At 43.2% G+C, this 24362-nt stretch overlaps 1 protein-coding gene across 1 annotated transcript in view; it reads right to left on the bottom strand.

The window, feature by feature from the left end:
• Positions 1-24362, bottom strand: part of KMT2E (lysine methyltransferase 2E (inactive)) — a gene marked incomplete in the record, with an annotated part of 3388239 nt that overhangs the window by 1633843 nt on the left and 1730034 nt on the right.

The following is a 24362-nucleotide window of genomic DNA, read 5'->3' on the forward strand; positions in this document are numbered from 1 at the left end:
TCATAAGGTACATAAACCCCAAATAATTTTTTCTCCAAAGTTTTATACAGCTTTTTACATTTTGGAAACTGTTTAACCTAGACATATATAATACCCACTTTTGCTCGGCCAGACCTGGATTTTCACATGAAAAATTCCCGAGTGACTGACATACTTGCAGAAATATTAAAAATATATGCCTATTTATATAATCCACATAAAATATAATGGAATATCTCTACAGACATATAAACTTGCAGTGAAAGTACACCTGAAATTTTCTTCGACATTTAAGGAGTCAGCTGATGACAGTCAATAGTCTCCAAGCCATTTGGTTTTGGAAATATTGACATACATAAGGAAAAACAGCATATTTTCAAAATTACTGGCAAACTAGCAACATTCCCCAGTACAGCGCACAATACATGGACAGTAACAATGTATTTTAATTTTCTCCCACCATATTTCATATCATGTTCACAATAATACACCACTCTCTTAGTTAAGAAAACACAAATGTAAATATGAACATGCGAGCATGATTAAGGTCTCCACTGCAGGACATCCAAGATTAACAAGCATATCATCACTATCTTTTACACCTTGCCCTTTCTTATGCTGCCTTATATTTTAAACAGTAAGTCATTTAGTTAAGGAAGCCAGTCCCCAAAAAAATGTGACCATACCATAAGGAGCTAATCCCAAATACAAGTGCTACACGAATGAATGAGTTACACAACAAGGATGTTAATGATGCCACAAAAATGTTAACAGTTTTAGAAAATGCAATAAAAACAAACTGACCAAGCTATTTTTTTTCCAGTTGGGTCCTCTGCAGTGGACAGAAATTTAGGTACATCTCTTTACCCCTCAGCAATTACCCTGCATTTGACCATAAACAACTTATTACATCTTTAGCCCCAAAAAAGCACACACTTGGATCATGGACAAAAGTTGTGCCCAGCACCAGAACTTAACAATTCTCAAAATTCCATTCAAACATAAGGAAGACAAATACAGCTGTATAAAGTACAAGCAACAACAGTAGATGAAACAGTCAACCTTGTCCTCAAAGTACTTAATATGTCTGAAGGGCAGTTATAACTTTGCTTTCCAAATAGCAGACCATAAAAATCCTGGATTAAAACGGGTAAAGTAATGCCAATCAGATTACTAAAGGCCAAGCTCTGAATTCCCATTTCACTGAATGACAAATGATGGAATCCAAATGGCTGAAAGCCCTTTTAGTTGAATGACAATTTGACAGACTGAACATTGAACGTGGCATAGCTACATCTAGTTCCGTAAGAGAAGTAGAGTACGCAGAACTATATGTAGTAGTTTTATCTGGTGACTGGTGTTACCTACAAACAAACACTGGTGGTTCAAGAACAGTGACTCCCTGGGTGGGACACTTTCACTTTTTTCCTCAGTTGTGCAACCATGGACTTAGCACATTTAAGTAAGGTGTGTGTGAAGCTCGTCCCCTGCAAAAAAAAAAAAAACTTTTGGGTGTCGTTCAACGTATGATGTTTCAATTATTTGGAATTTGATTAAAAGGTGTTTCACTGAAATGGGCTTGAATTTGGTAAACTGGGATTCAAACCAAATGGGCATATACACAAACATACACACACACACACACACATATATATATATATATATATATATATATATATATACACACACACAGACACACTCACAAAAACCGCACATAGCAGGAAACTGAAATACTAGTAAAACGACAGAGAGCCCTTTATTAAATAATAAAACACGACGTAAGCGCTTTCATGGATAAAAACACTTCAGACCATATTCTTTAACTCAGTTTCCAATAAAAGTTTAGTTCAGGTCACATAATCACATATCTTTAGCCATTACACAAGGTCTCCTTCACTTTAATCTCGGTCTTAAAGAGACCTTATCATTTAGTCCACCCTCCTTGTCTGCTTGCAGATTCAAAATCCAAAATAATTCTCGTATCTTCCATTTTATTGATATCACCCATCCTACCAACATCTTCTATTTGCTCAAGCACTTGAAACCTAAATCTATGTTTAGCTGAAGTTTCTAGTGTATGCTGAGCTACGGAATTTATACTGTTAGCTTGTTTTATATCCCTAGTGTGCTCCCTCATCCTTTCCATCAACATACGGTTGGTCTTGCCTACTTAAAATTGCTGACATACAGAGCACTGTGCCAAATACACTAGATGACTAGATTTATATTATGCTTTTACCATAAATTCATTCTTTGCCTGTCCTGGGGTGTATAAAAAACATTATTAGCATTAATTAAGCCACAAAAACTGCAGCTCATACACGGAAAAGTACCTTTTCTAGCCGCTGTCCATTTCCTTTTACCATAACATAGTAGCCTCTTTAGTGAACTTCTATTCCTAAAAGCAAAGGTAGGACCTGAACCTATAATACTATTTACTTCTTGATCTGATGTCAAAATATGCCAATTTTTCCTGATTACATCACAAATCTCAGCTAAATTATTAGAATAAGACAAACAAATGTTAGGTGACTTTCTCAGAAAAATATCCACTTTTGAATCACTATGTCCTGTTAATGCAGAATATGAAGCTGCTGAGGTACTCCTCAGACTCAACACAATCTATTTGCTTCTGTATTTCATCACATTTGTAGGCCCTCTGCTACAATTCCTTCATGACCTCAGCCTCTTCATAAAACAAATGCTCCATGTTATTTAACCTAGAAATCCTCAATAACTGCCCTAACTATATTTCTATATGCATGAGGTGGATGTAAGCTATTATGATGAAGTATATGATTTTTATGGCATTCTTTCCTATATCTGGTATCAATGGACTATAGGTAATATATTTCAATAAGAACCTTTAAGGTAATCTAAGCCTACATCATTAGGTATCACAGTAAATAATGAACATATGTCTAAGGTCACAAACAATCATTATTAGGACCAATATGGCGGCATTCTTCATATAAATCCAAAAGAAATTGTTCAGTGTTATTTAGGACAACATTATAACTACTCAAAGCCGATCTTGTATGTTTCTCCTCATACATGGACATTGTATCAGGGCAGGGCTGGGTTACTGAAACAATCAGTCTTAATGGTGGCTTTTCAGCATCTTTGTGCATCTTTGGGTGGGCCTGGAAAAGTACAGTTGTGTAGACTTAACACATATGTAGATGTTCAAGAGTATTCACTGTTACAGTCATTACATTTGGGTAATCTGCTGGCAGGTTGCCCTCAGTCGGCCTGAATAACAAAGTCTTGGGCCCTGCATCGGTTGCTGTCTCCTCTCCCATGACGTCAGGTCATCAGGGGTATAAAACATGCAACTGACGCCATTTTAATCAATTTTTCTTGCCCCAGATGTCAGGTGCCCCCCAAATGGGGAGCAAAAAAAATATATATATAACTAAATATATAAAAGCACTTTAGAATACATAAAATTTACCTTCAACTAAAAGCAAATACACCACAAAGGGTTTTGAGCATAGTGAAGGAAAGAAAAGGTATAGAAAGGGGGCTGGCGGGTGGGTAACCCGGACTGCAACAGTGAATACATTCTAACATCTACATTTATGGTAAGTGTACACAACTGTACTATGTTCTTCATGTTTCACTGCAACAGTCATTACATTTGGGTAGAATCCCAAAGCTATGGATGGGATGATGGAACTAAACAGCATTAGGAGCAGCCATAAGGCCCTGCAGGACTGCAGTGGCAAAGCCTGCCCTGGATTTAGAAAAGAGGTAAATGGTAATGCTTTGTGAACATATGAACTGAACTCCAAGTAGCAGCTTCTAGAATGTCTCTGGTAGGGACCCTTCTGAGGAAAGCTGCTGAAGCAAAGGCAGCCCTGGTGGAATGGGATCTGATCCCCTTGGGCACAGGTTTACCATGGTGCAAGTAGCAGAAACAAATGCAATGGCTTATCCATTTTAGAAATAGTATGCTTTGATATAGCCTTCCCCTCTGATCCTGCAGAAAATGCCACTAGTAGTTGCTCAGACTTTCTTAGAGATTTTGTCCTGTTTAAGTAGAATCTTAGTTGTCTGTGTACATCCAATGAATGCAGAATCCGCTCCCCCTTGTTCTGCGGATTTGGGAAAAAAGTTGGCAGGTGAATGGTCTGGTTAAGGGCCACACTGGATACCACCTTAGGCATATAAGAAGGGTTGGTCCTGAGGGCCACCTTGTCCGGGTGAAATATAATGAAAGGCTCCACTGCCATGAGAGCCTGTAGTTCTGAAACCCTTCTAGCTGAAGTGACTGCCAAAGGAAAGGCTGTCTTCCAAGAAAGAAATTTTATATCCGCAGTAGCTGCTGGTTCAAAAGGAGGTAGGGTGAGTTTTTCCAGCACAAAGATGAGGTCCCATGTACGAGTTGGTGCTCTCCTGGGAGGCCTTACATTTTTGGCCCCTCTGAAGTACTGTTTTAGCAGGGGATGAGAAAAGAGGGGAGGCTCTGTGTTGTAATGAGCAGAGATGGCAGAGGCATGGATTTTTATTGAAGAAAAAGATAGGCTCTTGTGAAGCATCTCAGTTAAGTATTGCAAAATCTGCGGAATATTGGGCTTTGCTGTGTCTATTCCTTGTGCTTGGTTCCAAGCACAGAATCTCTTCCATTTATCAGCATAAGAATTTCTAGTACTAGGCCTTCTGGCCTCCAAAATTACATCCATCACAGGTTTACTGAGAAATGTGGTTGGTGAAATTAGTTGATTAGCCATGCTGCAACATTCAGAGTTTGGAGCTGAGTGCGAGGAATTTGATAGTTCTGCTGAGACAATAGGTGAGGTGTTTGAGGCAAGTACCACGGACGAAGGTGTGACATATTCCTTAGAAGTGGGTACCGGTATTGGCAAGGCCAGACCAGAGCAATTAGAATAATTTTTGGTTTTTCCTGTCTGACTTTTAGTAAGACCTTGGAGAGTAGAGGCAGAAGGGAAAAGGAATAGACTGATAGATTTTTCCAGCTGAAGGATAGAGCATCCACTTTCCATGCTTTTTTGTGTTGAGTTCTTGTGCAGAATTTGTCCAACTGATAGTTTTGGGGAGAGGCAAATAGATCTATGTCTAGGCTCCCCCATTTTTGTGCTAACATGCTGAAGATTTGTGGATTCAGTTTCCATTCATGCGGGTCCAAAAGATTTCTGCTTAGGTCGTCTGCCAGAGTATTTTGCTTTCCTGGCAGGAACTGAGCTTGAAGATGTATTTGGTAAGTCAAGGCGGTGCTCCACAAGGCCATGGCTAGCCTGCAAAGGGGGTAGGAGTGGGTACCCCCAGTTTATTTATGTACCACATAACTGTGGTGTTGTCTGTCTATCAGTAGTTGTCCTCGATGAAGGAAGTCCTTGGAGGCTGTCAGAGCATTCTGTACAGCTAGCAATTCTTTCTGGTTGATATGGAGATGCATTTCGTTTGGGCTCCATTTGCCCTGAATGCATCTCCCTGCCAGATGGGCCCCCAAGCATTGTCTGATGCGTCTGTAGTTAGGGTTTGGGTGGCAGGGGTAGAATGAATGACAGTCCCTTGTTGTGGTGACATGCCTCTGCCCACCAAAGAAGCTCCGGTTGCAGGCAGGGAATGAGAGGAATCATTGTTTCCAGGCTGTGACAATGTTGACTCCATAAGCTTTTTAGGTACCACTGAAGTTTTCTCATATGCAGTCTCGCATGTGGAATTAGTAGAATGCAGGATGCCATGAACCCCAAAGCCTGCAGAATTTGTCCTGCAGATAGCAGGGTTTTTGTTGCCACTTGTTTGAAGTATGTTGTCAATTGAATTTGTTTGTCTGGCGTGAGGTAAGCCATCTGGGCAGTTGCATTCAAGCTTGCACCCAGGAATGTAATTATTTGAGAGGGTACCAGTTGTGATTTCCTTTTGTTTATGGTGTACCCTAGGCATGCTAGAAGTCTTTTTACAAACGCCAGATGCTGAAGAAGAGTGTCCTTGTCCTCTGCCTGAATGAGACAATCATCCAGCTATGGATAAATTTGAATGCTTCTTTGTCTGCAAAATGCAATTACTGGTGCCAGGCACTTTGTAAAGACCCTGGGCGCAGTAGACAAGCCAAATGGCAGTGCAGAGAATTGGTAATGCAAAAAGCCTGCTTTGAGGTATCTTCTGCTAAATTCCCTTATTGGGATATGCAGGTATGCCTCAGGTCTAGAGTTACCAACCAGGCATTCTTGCCTAGCATAGGCAGTAGCTGTTTTAAAGTCACCATTTTGAATTTTGGAATGTACAGGAACATATTTAGAATTGATAAGTCCAGAATTGGACACCATGATTTGTCTTTTCTGAGTACCAGGAAAAGTCTTGAATAAAATCCTTGTCCTTTTTCCTTTTCTGGCACTGGTTGAAAAGTCCCCATATTCATGAGAGACATGACTTGTTTCTGGGCCTCTGCCCACTGGTTTGGTGGCAGATATGGTCATCCGTTTGGAATTGGCAACATGTGGAAATGAAATCTGTACCTCTGGGATACTATGTTTAATACCAAATTGCCCTGGGTAATTAAATGCCAATTTTGAGCATGAAGTGCTAGTTTTCCTCCCAAGGGGGCTGCCAAAAGATAAGTGCTTGGAGATAGCAGAGGAAAGTCACTGAGACTGTTTACTGTAGGGTTGTGCTTTGTTACCTCCTGATTTGGAGGTGGAGGCACCCCATTACTTTGACCTGCAAGATCCTTGTGATTGAAACCTGGAGCCTTTGGAGCATCTGGGTTTGCTCTGAGCAGCTCTGTTGGACACAGGAAAGGACCAATTCTTAGTAGGCCAGTGTCTACTGAACCTGGGTGGCTGCACTTGCAAGAAATCTTTTACAGTTTGCATAGATTGAGCTTTGTCTTCCATTTTCTTTAAAACCTCTTCTGCCTTATTACCAAACAGACTGTCCTGCTGTAAAGGGGCATCCAACAATTTCGGTTTAACACGATCAGGCAGACTTTGCTCCTTGAGCCAGGCATTCCTTCTCATCACAGATCCAGTTACGGCGGCCCTGCAAGAGGCCTCCAAGGAATCAAAACCACATTGCAAAGTATGCTTTCCAACCTGTTCTGCTGAATGCAATAAATCCTGTAACTCTATTTTCCACACAATCAGAAATCAACATCATTTTCTGTTTCAGTAAGCCCATAACATGCTGTTGATATTTAAGCATATGAAACTGGCAGTTTAAAGCCCTGATTGCCAAGGTTGCAGACGTATAAACCTTCTTTCCCCATCTATCCAGTGCCCTGGAATCTCTATCAGAAGGGGTAGGATTTTTGGTTGTAGAAGCCTTAACACCCTTGAGACCCTGAGAAATAGTCGGTTTAATATACAAATGTTGAGGCCTGAAAACACCCTCAGAAGCCAGTGTCTGCTCAGCGGCTCCGGACCCATCCAAGGGAGAGACATCCGCGGGGGATCAATACTTGCAGAATCTCGAGGCATACCAGACTCCGAATGGGTCTCGGTAGAGGCCTGCGACTCAAAAGTAGCTGGCATCAGGGACTGCGAAAGCGCCTCACTGAGGACTGACGAACCAGCGACTGGCTTAGGAGAAGCTTTGTCGTCGGTTTTGGACCTCGACGGTCTGTCTGTCTTTTTCCTTAGGATTTTTGTGAACTCCGGTAGTCGGATTGCTGACTGACGACATTTCAGGATAGTTAAATCTTGAACCAAACTATTTAGAAGCAAAAATTTACCGACGTTTAATAGTGCGTTGGTTAAATTTAGCACAAAACTGACAGCAACGCACGTTGTGATCAGGGCCTAGGCAAGGAATACAGTACAAATGAAAATCCTTATGAGGTATTTGCTTCCCACAAGTAATGCAATTATTAACTTTTACTGACATCGGGAAGTAGCAAAAAAAAGTTTACCCAATGGGGAACTTAGCTTTAGTTTGAAGACTTCGGTTCTGAAAGTCGAAAACAAAAATTTCAGAGTTGGCCGACCAGCACTTGCGAACTGCTTCTGCTTCAGGCACTGCGAGGCAAAAAAGACTGATTGAAATGGCGTTGGCTGCATGTTTTATACCCCTGACGACCTGACGTCATGGAAGAGGAGACTGCAACCGACGCAGGACCCAAGACTTTGTTATTCAGGCTGACTGAGGGATACCTGCCAGCAGATTACCCAAATGTAATGACTGCAAAGTACAGTTGTGTACACTTACCATAAATGTAGATGTTCGAGTGTATTCACTGTTGCAGTCATTACATTTGGCCAATTCTGCTGGCAGGTTGCCCTTAGCCGGCCTGAATTCCAAAGTCTTGGGTCCTGCGTCGGCTGCTGTCACCCCTTTCCTGACGTCAGGTCATAGGGGTATAAAAGAAGCAGCCAACGCCATTTTCTTCAGGTTTTCTTGCCCCCAGATGTCAGGTGCGCCCAAAAAGGGTAGCCAAACTTTATATATATATATATATATATATATATATATATATATATATTCAGAAATACACCAATATAAATTTTACCTTCATCTATAAGCAAATACACCACATAGGTAGTATAAATCAGAGAAGGAAAGATAAGATCCAAAAGAAAAAAGAAAAAAGGGGGAAGGGTGGGTAACCTGGACTGCAACAGTGAATACACTCGAACATCTACATTTATGGTAAGTGTACACAACTGTACTATGTTCTTCGTGTTTCACTGTTTCAGTCATGACATTTGGGTAGAGTCCCAAAGCTATGGTTGGGAGGCTGGAACTAGACAGTAGTAGGAGCGGCTATGAGGCCCTGCAGAACTGCAGTGGCAAAGCCTGCCCTGGATTTAGAGTAGAGTGGCAGATGATAATGCTTTGTAAAGGTGTGCACTGAACTCCAAGTAGCCGCCTCTAAAATGTCTCTGGTTGGTACTCCCCTGAGAAAGGCTGCTGAGGTGCCTGCAGCTCTGGTGGAATGAGGCCTAATGCCCTTAGGCACTAGCTTGCCATGGTGTAAGTAGCAGAAATGAATGCAGTGGCCTAACCACTTAGAAATAGTCTGCTTTGAGATAGGCTTTCCTTGTGATCCTGCAGCATATGCCACTAGTAATTGCTCTGTCTTCCTGAAAGCTTTGGTTCTGTCCAAGTAGAATCTAAGCTGTCGGTGTACATCCAAAGAACGCAGAATTCTCTCCTCCTTGTTCTGTGGATTTGGGTAAAAGGTTGGCAGATGGATGGCTTGGTTAAGAGACGCACTGGACACTACTTTAGGCATAAATGTTGGGTTTGTCCTCAGGGAGACCCTGTCCGGATGAAAAATTATGAAAGGTTCCACAGCCATGAGCGCCTGTAGCTCTGAAACTCGTCTTGCAGACGTAATTGCTAAGAGCAGAGCTGTTTTCCAAGATAAAAACTTCATATCAGCAGTAGCAGCTGGCTCAAAAGGAGGCAAGGTGAGCTTTTCCAAGACATAGTTGAGGTCCCATGCAGGTATTGGTAGTCTCCTTGGGGGCCTTAAATTTGTGGCTCCTCTGAGGTACTGCCTTAATAAAGGGTGAGAAAAAAGTGGTGGCTCTGTACTGTAATGAGCTGAAATGGCAGAGACATGAATTTTAATTGATGAAAAAGATAGGGCTTTGTCCAGCATCTCAGTTAAGTATTGCAAAATCTGAGGAATATCTGTCACCGTTGTATCAGCTCCTTGTGCCTGGTTCCAGGCACAGAATCTCTTCCACTTTCGAGCATAAGACTTTCTAGTACTAGGCCTTCTGGCTTCCAGAATGACATCCATCACAGCTTTACTGAAAGGTGTTTTTTGTATGACTACATTATCCGCCATGCTGCCAAGTTTAATGTCCTGAGTTGGCTGTGCATGATCTGATTGTTTTGCTAGGACAGTAGTTGAGGTATTTGAGGTAAAGTCCAAGCTGGGTATAGAGATAAGTTTCTTAGTATTAGATACCATTATTGGCGTGGCCAGTCTGGGGCAATCAGTATCATCTTTGGCTTCTCCTGCCTGACCTTTAGGAGCACCTTGGGGAGGAGAGGCAGCGGAGGAAAGGCATATACTAATAGGTTTTTCCAGCTGAAAGATAGTGCGTCCACTTTCCATGCTTGTCTGTGATAAGTCCTTGTGCAGAATCTTTTTAGTTGGTAACTGAGAGGGGAGGCAAATAGATCTATGTCCAGGCATCCCCTATTCCTTGTTATCATGCTGAAGACTTGTGAAAACAGCTTCCACTCATGGGGATCCATGAGGTCTCTGCTTAGTTCATCTGCCAGAGTATTTTCCTTTCCTGGCAGGAATTGTGCCTGCAGATGTACTTGGTAAGTCTAAGCTGTGTCCCACAAGGTCATGGCTAGTCTGCAAAGGGGGTAAGAATGTGTGCCCCCCTGCTTGTTTATAGACCACATGACCGTGGTGTTGTCTGTCTTTATCAGTAGTTGTCCTGGATGAAGTAGGTCCTTGAAGGCTGTCAGGGCATTTTGAACAGTTAACATCTCTTTTTGATTGATATGTAGATGCATTTGGTTTGAGGATCATGTGCCCTGAATGCATCTTCCTGCCATGTGGGCTCCCCAGGCATAGTCTGATGCATCTTTTGTTAGTGTCTGCCTGGCTGGAGGTAATGTGGATGGCTGTCCCTTGTTCTGGTGACACGCCTTTGCCCACCATCGGAACTCCTGTTGCAGGCAGGGAATGAGAGTAATGACGGTTTCCAGGCTGTGGCAATGTTGAGTCCAAACACTTTCTAGATACCATTGAAGTTTCCTCATATGCAGTCTTGCATATGGGATTAGTAGGATGCAGGATGCCATGAAGCCCAAAGCCTGCAGAATTTTTCTTGCAGTTAACTGGGCCTTTATTGCCAACATTTTGAAATAGGTAGTCAGTTGCCTTTGTTTGTCTGGTGTGAGATAAGCCATCTGGGCAGTTGTATTCAAGCTTGCACCCAGGAATGTTATCTCTTGTGAGGGTACTAGTTTTGATTTATTTTTGTTGACTGTGTACCCTAGGCATGTTAGAAGTCTTTTCACAAATGCCAGATGTTGAAGAAGAATGTCCCTGTTCTCTGCTTGAATGAGACAGTCGTCCAAGTAAGGATATATTTGTATTCCTCTCTGTCTGCAGAATGCAATTACTGGTTGGGTGCAGCAGATAAGCCAAAGGGCAGTGCAGAGAATTGGTAATGCAATGAACCAGCCTTGAATCTTAGGTATCTTCTCCATGATTGTCTGATTGGAACATGCAGGTATGCCTCTTTTAGGTCTAAAGTCACAAGTCAAGTATTCTTGCCCAGCATGGGCAGAAGCTGCTGCAAAGTCAACATTTTGAATTTTGGAATATCCAGGAAATTGTTCAGAATAGATAGGTCCAGTATCAGTCTCCAGGCCTTGTCCTTTCTGAGTACCAAGAACAGACGAGTAAAATCCTTTTCCCTGCTCTTGCTCTGGTACTTGTTGAATGGCCCCCATGTCCATGAGGGATAAGACTTGTTTTTGTGCCTCTGCCCATTGATTTTTTGGCAGATCTGGCCAGCCGTTTGCCTTTGGCAGAGTATGGAAATGGAACTTGTAGCCTTGTGACACTACGTTTAGAACCCACTTGTCCTGGGTTATGATGTGCCAGTTTTGAACAAAAAGTGCTAATTTTCCCCCAAGGGTGCTGCCAGAAGATAAGTGCTTGGTGCAGGCAGGGGGAAGTCACTGGGACTGTTTTCTGTATGCTTGTGATCTATCTTCTCCAGCTTTGGAGGTAGAAGCACCCCATTGTTTGGGCCTATAAGAACCTTGCCCCTGGGATCTGCCCCTTTGAGGTCTGTCTGACACAGGAAAGGACCAATTTTTTGTAGGCCAGTGTCTACTAAACCTAGGTGGCTGTACTTGTAAAAACTCTGACAGTTTGCATAGATTTAGCTTTGTCCTCCATTTTCTTTAACACCTCTTCTGCCTTAACACCAAACAAAGTATCATGCTGTAAAGGTGCATCTAGTAATTTAACTTTAACATGATCAGGCAGATTTTGTTCCTTTAACCAAGCATGCCTCCTAATTACAGAACCCGTAACTGCGGCCCTGCAGGAGGCCTCCAAAGAATCAAAACCACACTGCAAAGTATGTTTTCCAACTTGTTCTGCTGCATACAATAAATCCTGCATTTCCTTGTTTTCTGCACATTCAGAAGTTAACAACATTTTCTGTTTAAGCAATCCCATGACATGTTGCTGATACTTAAGCATATGAAATTGACAGTTTAAGGCCCTTATAGCCAAAGTTGCAGATGTGTAAACCTTTTTCCCCCCATCTATCCAGTGCCCTAGAAACCCTGTCAGAGGGGGTTGGGTTTTTTGCAGTGGAAGCCTCAACTCCCTTTGGACCCTGTGAAATATTTTCTGGGTCAGCAGCAGGGTTTTTAAAAAGAAATTTGTGAGAGTCAGGAACCCTGTAATATCTGTCAGGCTTAACAGGAGCTGGGGGTAAGGAGTCAGGGGTCAGACTAGACTCCGAAAACACATCTACAATGTCTAACACAGGTGGAATGGCTAGAGGCCTGTGCTGAGGTAGTAAAAGAAAATCCCCCGAGTCTCTTTTTAGATTCTGAAAAATCTTGGCTCTCCCAGTGGAAATGCTCACTCATGGTATGCAAGGTCTCCCCAAAGGAATAGTCCTCAGGAGGAGATGCTGCCGGTATAGATTCTTCAGCATCAGAATCCTCATAGGGGGGAAGAGAATATTCCTGATCAGAAGAGGAATCAGAAGAAATAGAAACCTGATCTGAAGATTCATAGTCAGTGTCTTGCCTAGGCCTCTTATCAGGAGGGGGATGGGAACCCCTGATCAAGGTAATCAAGTCTTTGGCCATTTTGAGCATCTATTTTTTGGGCATAGAGGCCTGTCCATGTGGCTCTTGAGTTTGTTTCCTTGCTGTAGAAGGTGCTTTAGTCCTTGCCTTTGAAGCTGAAATCGTTTTAATGTAAAAATGTTTAGGTCTGAATACACCCTCAGAAGCCGGTACCTGCTCAGCGGCTCCAGACCCATCTGAGGGATTAGTGTCCGAGGCTGCAATACCTTGAATATCCAGTGGCATGGTCGACTCCATATGGGAGTCGGTAGCGGCCTGCGACTCTAAAGTAGCGGGTGTCAGGGGCTGCGAAAGCGCCTGAGAACCGGTGACTGGCTTAGGAGAAGCTTCGTCGTCGGTTTTGGGCTTCGGTTGTTTGTCTCTATCCTTTTCCTTGCGTTTTTATGTAAACTCCGGTAGTCGGATGACTATCCGATGACATTTCAGGATAATTAAACCGACGTCCAAAAAAGTTTAAAGCAAAATCATACTGATGCTTAATAGTGCATTGGTTAAATCTAGCACAAAACCGACAACCAGTAACATTGTGATCAGGGCCTAAGCAAGGAATACAGTAAGAATGAAAATCCTTATGAGGTATTTGCTTTCCACAAGAAATACAATTATTAACTTTTTCTGACATCGGTCTGGAGCAAGAAAAAACTTTCCCCAAAGGGGTACTTAGCTTTATTGAAGACTTTGGATCTGAAAATCAAACACGAAAATCTCAGGAATCAGCCGGCCGGCACTTGCGAACTGCTTCTGCTTTAGGCACCGCGCAGCAAGAAGGACCGAAGAAAATGGCATTGGTTGCTTCTTTTATACCCCTGACGTCAGGGAAGGGGTGACGGCAGACAATGCAGGATCCAAGACTTTGGAATTCAGGCCGGCTGAGGGCAACCTGCCAGCAGGATTACCCAAATATAATGACTGCAACAGTGAAATACGAAGAACATCAGTGAAACACAAAGAACATCTGGGCATCACAGGAGACTCTATTAAACAAAATTAAAATATTTCATTTGTTTGTATAATTATTAGACAATCATTTAAAACATTGTGTACCTCTCTAATATCATAAATTCCTTGCAATACTATCTCTTCATAAGTTCCTACACCACACAAGTTAACACATATCATTCATAAAATTGTGTCCATAATAAACACCACCCATCCCTTGTCAGCGGGTTTGATACAAATACTGTTATCCCCACATAACTTATGCAGTGCTTCATATTAATTGTACGATAGATTACAATACTTCTTACTTCTATACTTGTACTCAGGGTTATTAAACAGTACCCCTCAACCAAAAAGTACCAGATGGTCTTCAGGGCTTCCACTAGCTTCTAGAGAAACCTCTGGGGAGGCTGGACAGCAACTGGATAAAGCCTACTCTTTTTGGCCACCTTCTTGGCAGATGGCTGTCCTTAGGATGACAGGATTCCACCACAGCACCCCAAGCCAAAAATTTAAGTCGCTGGTTTCTCAAGGTATATGGACAAGGAGGAGAAATGACTCCAGAGGGTCTTAGGGGCAAATTCTTGACAGACTGATGAGCATGGTCATGGGAAATGCCCAAGCAAAATAACACTTGTCATGACTGCCTTTATGGGGAATCTGCCTCTAACAATGACAAGTTCCCTTCCTGGGTGACATGAACACAAATATAAGACCAATTTGGAAAAAAGGAGAGAAGGAACCCCAACAGGGAACTTATCTGAAAGCACTCTTCTGAAAGAGGCTTGGCAACCAGCTCAGCAGAAGGGTGTTCAGACCGGCAGTCTATAATGGCTTCCCGACTGGTGGCAAAGAAGTTGAGTGCTTGAATCCATTAGTCACCTTTATCAATGTCATCCAAAACCTGATTCATAAAAATGAGAAATTAAAAGATACAGCAGAAGCGGCGGAAGCTAAAACAGGTTTGCTAGCAGTCAACCTTAATGACCAAGAACACCAATCATGTACAGAAAAATCATCGCTTTGAGGGCACTAGAGAAGGGAAGGAAGGCAAATGTTTATGCAACATGGCCATCCCTTCCTGAGGGTGAAATACACATCAAAAGTGCCCACAAGATTGTCTGTAATCAAACTGGGGGGGGGGAGAGACGCTGAATAAGGGAAATTCTAGACCCGATCTGGTCATATATATTGGTAACTTACACCATTAAGGAGAAAACTCAACTTTGGTGTCCAGTGCAAAGAATAATGATGGAGGATAAATATATATATATATTTTTTATGCCACAACTTTTCTGCACAGACCAGGGACAGACATGCGGCTTTCATTCTGGTACAGTGATCTGATGGCAAAAAGAGCTTATATTCAAGATGATATGCCCTGCTTTGGTCCACATTTTCTCCCTTTGTGGTCATAAATCTTTTGAAACAGAACAGGCTACGAAAATTCTGGACTTGACCATAAAACTGATGGGCAGGACTCGGACAAAATGCTGAAAGTCATACTCCCCCAGAATTTCTTCCATTTAAAAAAATATAAAGTCATGCAAGAAAGAGTGGGGATACTGCAAGAACTGCAGGTGGAGAGGTACAAAAGTGGGGCATAGATGCAACTGAAAGGAGACTGTTAAGGCAATGTCATCACAGGGTAAAAGAATCACATGCTTATGAACACTGTAAAAGGGACAACAATCCTGAATGAGCTACCTTGTTAACTTGATATAAAAAGACAGTTTGGAAATGGAACTGAACTTTACTTAATGTTAAACTTTTAGTTATGTACTTACCATAACTTTGGATGTATGGGATCCATCTCGCCTACATTCATGACAGATGGGTTCGGAGCCGATCCATCGGCTCCGCCTCGGCAACTTATATACTAGCACGAAGTCTCTCATTGGCTGGGCTATACCCTATCCCAGGATGCACTACACCTGCTTCCCCAGATCTTGTTTGTTCGCTTTCATACACCCATGTAAACACAGAGACACTATAAGTCACTATAACCAACTAAAGTTCTTCAAGAAAGAACGCCAAGAAAACAGTGACTACAGCTCCTCTAAATCCAAATGGCAGGGGGAAGGAGGGTGGGTACTTATGAATGTAGGCGAGATGGATCCCATACATCCAAAGTTATGGTAAGTACATAACTAAAAGATGTAATGGGATCCTATCTCGCCTACATTCATGACAGATGGGACAGCGTCCCTAGCACCTACATCCCAGGTGGCTCATTGGAACACACTCCTGAGAACCGTGGAACCAAAGGAAGCTCTGCCTCGAGAAACCACATCCAACTTGTAATGAGAAATAAAAGTGTGCGGAGAAGTCCAGGTAGCCGCAGCACAAATATCATCTATGGATAATTTGGAGTGAAAAGCTACCGAAGTAGCCATTGCCCTGGTAGAATGAGCCTTGACAGGAAAAGGAAGGTCTTTATTGGCCTGTGAATAAACAAAGGTGATACAGTCTTTAATCCATTTTGATATGGAGGCTTTAGATACTGGTTGACCCAATTTGTTCGCTGCAAAAGAAACAAACAATTGATTTGATTTTCGCGATTGAGCGGTTCCTATTCAAATAAAAACGTAACTGTCTATGTACGTCCAGTTGATGCAAAGTATATTCTGCGTTATTGGAGAATTCTGGGAAAAAAACAGGAAGTTCTATGGTTTGTTGCAAACAGAAAGAGGAGGCCACCTTTGGAATAAATGCAGGGTTCAATTTCAATGAAACTCTATGTTTGTGAAAAATCAAATAGGGAGGATCAGAACAAAAGAGCTTGAAGTTCTGAAACTCGCCTAGCAGATGTTATGGCTACTAAAAAGGCCGTTTTCCAAGACAGAAATTTTAAATCACAAGTAGCAGCTGGTTCGAAAGGACGGGCAGTTAGGGCAGCAAGAACCATATTCAAATCCCAAGGAGGAACAGGATGAGATAAAGGAGGCCTAAGGAGCCAAGCCCCTTTAAGGAACGCCTTACAAAGTTTGTGAGACATTAATGAAGGTTCAAATGAGGCATGAAAATTAGAGATTGCCGCTAGCTGAACCTTAATGGTAGAAACTGAAGAGCCCGACTGAAAAGGAAGGCCAGAAAATTCAGAACCTCCGATACTGGAGCAGTGAGAGGATCTATACCTCGTTCTTGAGCCCAGAAGGCAAACCTTTTCCATTTACTGGAATAAAGTTTGATGGTGGAAGGCTTATGGGAAGAAGACAGAATGTGGACCACATCCGGCGAGAGAGCATTATCTCAGACTAAGGATGGAAGTGGAGTAACCATGCTGCCAACTTCAGGGACCTGAGAGACGGATGAAGCCGTCCTGACTGATGAGTCAACAGGTCTGGCACTGGATCCAGAAACCATGGACCTTCTATCGCATGCCTCTGTAGGAAAGGGAACCAAACTTGACGAGGCCAGTGCGGGGCAATCAGAATCATTTCGCTCTCCATGTAAATGGCCTTCTGTATCACCCTCGGTAGGAGGGGAATGGAGGAAGGCATAGAGAAGACCGGGGCCAAATGTGAGTCAGAGCGTCCCTGGGAATCTGTCCCTGAGAAGGAAACAGTGTGAAGAACTCTCTGCATTTCGCATTGTGAGGGCTGGCAAACAGGTCGCAGCAAGGAAGACCCCATCTGTTGAAGATTTTCGCAGCTATACTCTGATTGAGGGACCACTCGTGGGGCAAGAGAATGGTCCTGCTTAATCTGTCCGCAATCACATTGGACTTCCCCGGTATGTGCGTTGCCATTAGAAAGTGGTTGGTAGCTACCGCCCAGTGCCAAAGTCTCATGGCTTCTCTGCATAGTGGGTAAGACCTGGTACCCCCTTGTTTGTTTATGTACCATACTACCGACATGTTGTCGGATAGGATAGCAATTGGACCCTGTGGGAGAGCGTGATGGAGAGCTTGGAGTACCAATAGTACCGCTCTCATCTCCAGTACATTGATATGCAAATGTGTTTCCTGGATCTGCCATGTGCCTTGGACCGACCTGTCCAGGTAATGTCCCCCCCACCCTACCTGGGAGGCGTCCGTGGTCACAGTGGCAACGGGACGTTGAGGAATAAAGGATCGCCCCTGGTCGAGATTTGACTGTAGAAGCCACCAACGCAGATCTCGACGGCAACTTTCCGTGATTATGATTAAGTGGTTCAAGGGCAGTTCCTGATAAGACCATTGAACCGACAGTAGCCATTGTAGAATTCGCATGTGAAGTCTGGCCAAGGGAACTAGAAGTATAGTCGACGCCATCGAGCCCAACAGTTGTAGGATCCGATGGGCCGGGGCTCTTTGTAAGTGAAGGCAGGATTCGACTTGATCTTGTAAGATCTGAATTCTTGCTGCCGGTAAAAAGGCGCATTCTTTTTGTGTCTAAGTCTGCGCCTATGAAAGTAATACGCTGCGAAGGCTGTAGTACAGATTTTTGCAAATTGAATGTGATCCCCAAGAAACGGCCCAAGGTGAACGTGGCTCTGAGCGCTTGGAGAAGTAGATGCTCGGAAGTGGCTGTAAGGAGCCAGTCGTCTAGATAAGGAAACACCTGGAATCCCAGACTTCTCAGGTGAGCAGTTACCACTGCCAGGCACTTGGTGAACACCCTGGGGGCTGTGGTGAGACCAAAGGGCAGTGCTCGGAATTGGAAATGACTGGCTCCGAGGCGGAAGCGTAAATGTCTCCTGGACTCGAGCTATGGGAATATGATAGTAAGCGTCCTGGAGATCTATTGAGCACATCCATGCATCTTTTTCCAGCAAAGGAAGAATAGATTGAAGAGTGACCATTCGGAATTTGGACTTCTTTACGAAACGATTCAATGAACTGAGGTCCAAAATGGGCCTGAAGTCCCCTGTCTTTTTTGGTACCAAAAATAATTTTGAGTAAGTTCCTGATCCGATCTGGTCGATGGGGACAGGCTGGATGGCTCTTTTTCTAGCAGCTTTGAAACCTCTAATGCTGCCTGATCCCGCTGACTGGGTGGTACGTCCGGGATTTCCCTTAAAGAAAGGGGGGGTTTGTTGAAGGGTATGATATATCCTCCGGTAATGATGCGAAGCACCCACCGATCGCTTGTTATGGATTCCCAAGCTTGTGGGTGCGCCGCAAAGCGACCCCTGACTGGCTCCGGAGTTGCACAGTCGGGCAACAACTCAGGAACGCTGGTTGTATGAAGAACCACGAAAGGAATCGCGGTCTCCAGAGTTACGGGGGCCTCTGCCACCTCTGGGGCGGCATCTTCCAAAATCCCCCCCCCCCTGCCTCTGGAGGGGGAATCACTAGGTGGAGTAGAGAAAGACTTTTGGGATTTTTTAAACCACATTTTCCCTCCTCTCCCAGCCTTGGGATAAGGCCTGGAAGGAGCGGAATAACGGGCCCCAACAGCAGTCAAAGTCTTGCCCTCCTGCTCGCACTGAGTTAGTGTGTCCTTCACCTTGGGTCCAAACAAAGATGACCCATCAAAGGGGGCGTCGGCGAAGGAAGACTTGAAGGCCTCCGTGCGAACACAAGCGTAATCAGGCTTGTCTCCTAAGGGCAACGCCTGTTCCCGCAGCTCTACTCGCTCCATCGGCCTCATACGAGATGAGCCGCATGGACGAGTTAACAATAGAAAAAAGAGTATTCATCTGTGCGCCAACAGTCGAGGCCAGCGCTTCAGGTAGATTACCAACAAGGGAGTCATTTAGCTCTTTGAGAAGATCCCTTTGGAGCCTTGTAAAATGACATAAATAATTCAGCGACCATAAGGTAAAGGCCGCTGAGGACAGGGTACACTTCCCGTACCTATCCATACTCCTAGAATCCTTATTAGGAGGATGAATAGACGTCGAAGCCTCTGCCACGTCCTGCTGTGTGGCAGAAGCCACCACCAAAGCATCTACCGGTACACCCTTTGTGAGAAATTCTTTCTGGGGGGGAGCTGACAAGAATTTATTGGGCCTCGTAGGCACCGGTTCCACGGAATCAGGGTGTTCCCACACCCTTCGAGAAACCAAATCAAGGAGTTCATCGAAGGGCGGAGACACCCAGGAGGCGGAGGGCTGGGCCCCAAAGGACTTGAGGAAGACCGACTCCTCAGCTGAAGGGGTTTTGGCTTGCCAGTCACCTCTCTGTCTCAGAATCTCCAAGATATCTGAGAAGGAGATATCATCCGAAGATGATTTGGGGACCCTTCCGTCATCGAGGTCAGTATCCGATGTAATAGACTCATCTTGGGAGTCTACGTGCTTCCTCTTACACAATTTCTTCCGTGGGGTTCGTCCGAAGCAGTTTCGGACGGACCGCCGAAGAAGGGAACCCCGATTGGGGTATCCTCAGGCCCTGGGGCCCCGCTGCCGGGGCTGCAACGCAACAGAGGCACCAGTCTCCAAATCTAGGGACGGTGAGGTAGAGTCTAGTTGAACCGGCAAAGGCATGGCCAGCGCGCTCCTCATGGCCTCAAAGGCCGGACCTCCAGAATCCGAAGAAGTCACTGGTCTAGAGGCCACGATGGCACTGGGAATTCCAGCAGCCGATGCTCCGAGAGGAAGACTAGGCACCGAAGCACCTAATCCCAAAGTATTCCCCTCGGGCCCGGCTGTAGAGGTCGCAGTACCAAACCCTGAACCGGAGGACAGGGTAGGAAGCATAGTTGGAGCCGAAAAGCCTGATAGGGATCTCTGCTCTGACCGTATGGCTCCACCTTGCTCCACCACCACCGGCTCCAACAACTCAGAGGAAGTTGGAGGAGGAATCAAGTGTGTCGGGGGGGGGGGGGATCGGCTCCGAAGCAAACTGTGCTGGAGCCGAGACCATTTTAGCAAACACTGGAGATTGGAAGAGCCTCTGTAAAACCCTATCCAGGTCCGAATCTGATAGTCTCGAGGATTTAGAGGAGGTAGACACTCGAGAAGACTTTCCTCTCGGCTCCGAGGGAGAAGGGGACCGGCTCCGAAACGGCTCCAATACTGTCGGCGCCGACTCCACCACCTCATGGACCACCATCAGCGCCGAAGAAGCCTTCTTCGGGGCCGAGGGTGAAGAGTCTGAGCTGCACACTTCCACCGGCTCCGAAGCCATTGGAGCCGATGGAGGTGATTCACCTCTCGATACTCCAACTTGCGGCTCCGAGACAATGGAGCCGAGTAGGAGGTATCGAGGCAGACTCTTCGACACTCGGCCCCGAAGTCAGTGGAGCCGAGGAAGAAGAGGTCAACTTTTTCTTTTTAGAAGTCGGCTCTGACTGACTTGTCGGAGCCGACGATCTTTTCTTTTTGGAAGCAACAGGAGGATTCAAAGCTTCCTCAAAGGAGGGTTTAATAAGCCCTTTTAAAATGAGCTTGTTCTTACGTTCTTGAAGAACTCTAGCAGAAAAGGCATGACATACGCTACAAGTCTCCTGTAGATGTTTCGGCCCCAAACAATAAACACAAATTGAATGGCTGTCTGTTATGGACATTTGTATAACTGCACCGAGTGCATTTTTTAAACCCTGATTTTTGTTCTTTAGACATAGTACAGGTACTGCAACAAATAGAGATTACCACAAAAATTAAGCACTATAAAGAAGAAAAGCGCCAACTGAAAAGCGCGAGACTCACTGGCGCAAGCACCTAGAAGAAAATTACCTCAGAAGCAACTGACAAATAAGTACAACGGCCCAAAGCCCTCTAATTTAAACGGGCTTGGCCCGAAAGACAAAAAACCACAAAGGGACTTAAAATAAACAGTACAAAGGACTTTTGAACTAAATAGTACACAAGAGTAAGGCAAGGGCCCTCTAACTCAAACGGGCCTTGCCCGACTGAAAAAAAGGGACAAGTACCAGACGACACTCAAGCACTTAAACTTCACAAATATTATAAAGAAGCTGTTAAAACAGCTGTTTGATTAATATATAGCAAAAAACCCCAAGGTCAAGGACCAATAAAGGTAAAAATAACTACTTAGCTCCAGCCAAGTCGAGACCACGTCCAGCTTGTAAAGCGGCAAACGAGATCTGGGGAAGCAGGTGTAGTGCATCCTGGAATAGGGTATAGCCCAGCCAATGAGAGACTTCGTGCTAGTATATAAGTTGCCGAGTCGGAGCCGATGGATCGGCTCCGAACCCATCTGTCATGAATGTAGGCGAGATAGGATCCCATTACATTTAAGGTTTATCCAAACTACTGTAAACTATATTGCACAGGCAAGTACAAAATGGATGGCTTACATTAGTAGCAAGTACTGAGTATGTGGTCCTCATCAAGCATTAAATTCTTAGTTAAAATCTGTATTAAAGGGAAGGTTCTTTCATATCTCAACAGCAAACTGAACATATTGAGAGATGGAGGTGGCAGGCAATCTTCCAAGTATTAAAGAATGGGAGGTTAGGAATTAGTATACACATTTAAAACATAAGAGATAGATAAAAAGGATGGGTGCTTTCTTTTCTCCTTTATTCTTTTTAAGGGGGAAACATACAAAGGCGAGCAGAATGTCAACAAACATTAATGTATGGTATTGTGGTGATTAATGGGAAAACAGGATACCTTTTGACCTCCCAAGTACAAGTCAGTTACACCTTGTCCAGTCAACTGAGCCACATGGGTTAAAACTGCAGATTTTATTAGCCCTATCCATTTGTCAGAACTCTGCCCCCAGAAAAAAAAAAAAGTTGTTGATCTGGTCTTGCCCTAACTTTGGTGTCTTTGCACACAGTGCAGGCTGGAGAAGTTGTTTGACCGCAACTGAGCTACAAAATATAAGTATCTTTTGATTATTTTTACAGATTACTGTTTTTATAATTTAATATATATAAAGCACTTTGTCTATTCAGAATCTTCACAAATCCTTATCTGTTTAAAAACTTTCATTTGACTCTGTAGTGCTGTCTTTGTCTTAGGCTATTGTATAAACTGAAACATTTACTCTGTGTAATTATCTCTTGGCTAGTGGGGGCAGGTTCTTTTGTGTTCTTGTAAACAAAAAGTTGTTGATCTGGTCTTGCCCTAACTTGGTGTCTTTGCACACAGTGCAGGCTGGAGAAGTTGTTTGACCGCAACTGAGCTACAAAATATAAGTATCTTTTGATTATTTTTACAGATTACTGTTTTTATAATTTAATATATATAAAGCACTTTGTCTATTCAGAATCTTCACAAATCCTTATCTGTTTAAAAACTTTCATTTGACTCTCTAGTGCTGTCTTTGTCTTAGGCTATTGTATAAACTGAAACATTTACTCTGTGTAATTATCTCTTGGCTAGTGGGGGCTGGTTCTTTTGTGTTCTTGTAAAAAAAAAGTTGTTGATCTGGTCTTGCCCTAACTTTGGTGTCTTTGCACACAGTGCAGGCTGGAGAAGTTGTTTGACCGCAACTGAGCTACAAAATATAAGTATCTTTTGATTATTTTACAGATTACTGTTTTTATAATTTAATATATATAAAGCACTTTGTCTATTCAGAATCTTCACAAATCCTTATCTGTTTAAAAACTTTCATTTGACTCTGTAGTGCTGTCTTTGTCTTAGGCTATTGTATAAACTGAAACATTTACTCTGTGTAATTATCTCTTGGCTAGTGGGGGCTGGTTCTTTTGTGTTCTTGTAAAAAAAGTTGTTGATCTGGTCTTGCCCTAACTTTGGTGTCTTTGCACACAGTGCAGGCTGGAGAAGTTGTTTGACATAACTGAGCTACAAAATATAAGTATCTTTTGATTATTTTTACAGATTACTGTTTTTATAATTTAATATATATAAAGCACTTTGTCTATTCAGAATCTTCACAAATCCTTATCTGTTTAAAAACTTTCATTTGACTCTGTAGTGCTGTCTTTGTCTTAGGCTATTGTATAAACTGAAACATTTACTCTGTGTAATTATCTCTTGGCTAGTGGGGGCTGGTTCTTTTGTGCTCTTGTAAAAAAAAAGTTGTTGATCTGGTCTTGCCCTAACTTTGGTGTCTTTGCACACAGTGCAGGCTGGAGAAGTTGTTTGACCGCTACTGAGCTACAAAATATAAGTATCTTTTGATTATTTTTACAGATTACTGTTTTTATAATTTAATATATATAAAGCACTTTGTCTATTCAGAATCTTCACAAATCCTTATCTGTTTAAAAACTTTCATTTGACTCTGTAGTGCTGTCTTTGTCTTAGGCTATTGTATAAACTGAAACATTTACTCTGTGTAATTATCTCTTGGCTAGTGGGGCTGGTTCTTTTGTGTTCTTGTAAAAAAAAGTTGTTGATCTGGTCTTGCCCTAACTTTGGTGTCTTTGCACACAGTGCAGGCTGGAGAAGTTGTTTGACCAAACTCAGCTACAAAATATAAGTATATTTTGATTATTTTTACAGATTACTGTTTTTATAATTTAATATATATAAAGCACTTTGTCTATTCAGAATCTTCACAAATCCTTATCTGTTTAAAAACTTTCATTTGACTCTGTAGTGCTGTCTTTGTCTTAGGCTATTGTATAAACTGAAACATTTACTCTGTGTAATTATCTCTTGGCTAGTGGGTCTGGTTCTTTTGTGTTCTTGTAAAAAAAAAAGTTGTTGATCTGGTCTTGCCCTAACTTTGGTGTCTTTGCACACAGTGCAGGCTGGAGAAGTTGTTTGACCACAACTGAGCTACAAAATATAAGTATCTTTTGATTATTTTTACAGATTACTGTTTTTATAATTTAATATATATAAAG

Source organism: Protopterus annectens, chromosome 11.part0 (assembly GCF_019279795.1).
Source record: "Protopterus annectens isolate FY-2018-M chromosome 11.part0, PAN1.0, whole genome shotgun sequence".
Classification (NCBI taxonomy): Eukaryota; Metazoa; Chordata; order Ceratodontiformes; family Protopteridae; genus Protopterus; species Protopterus annectens.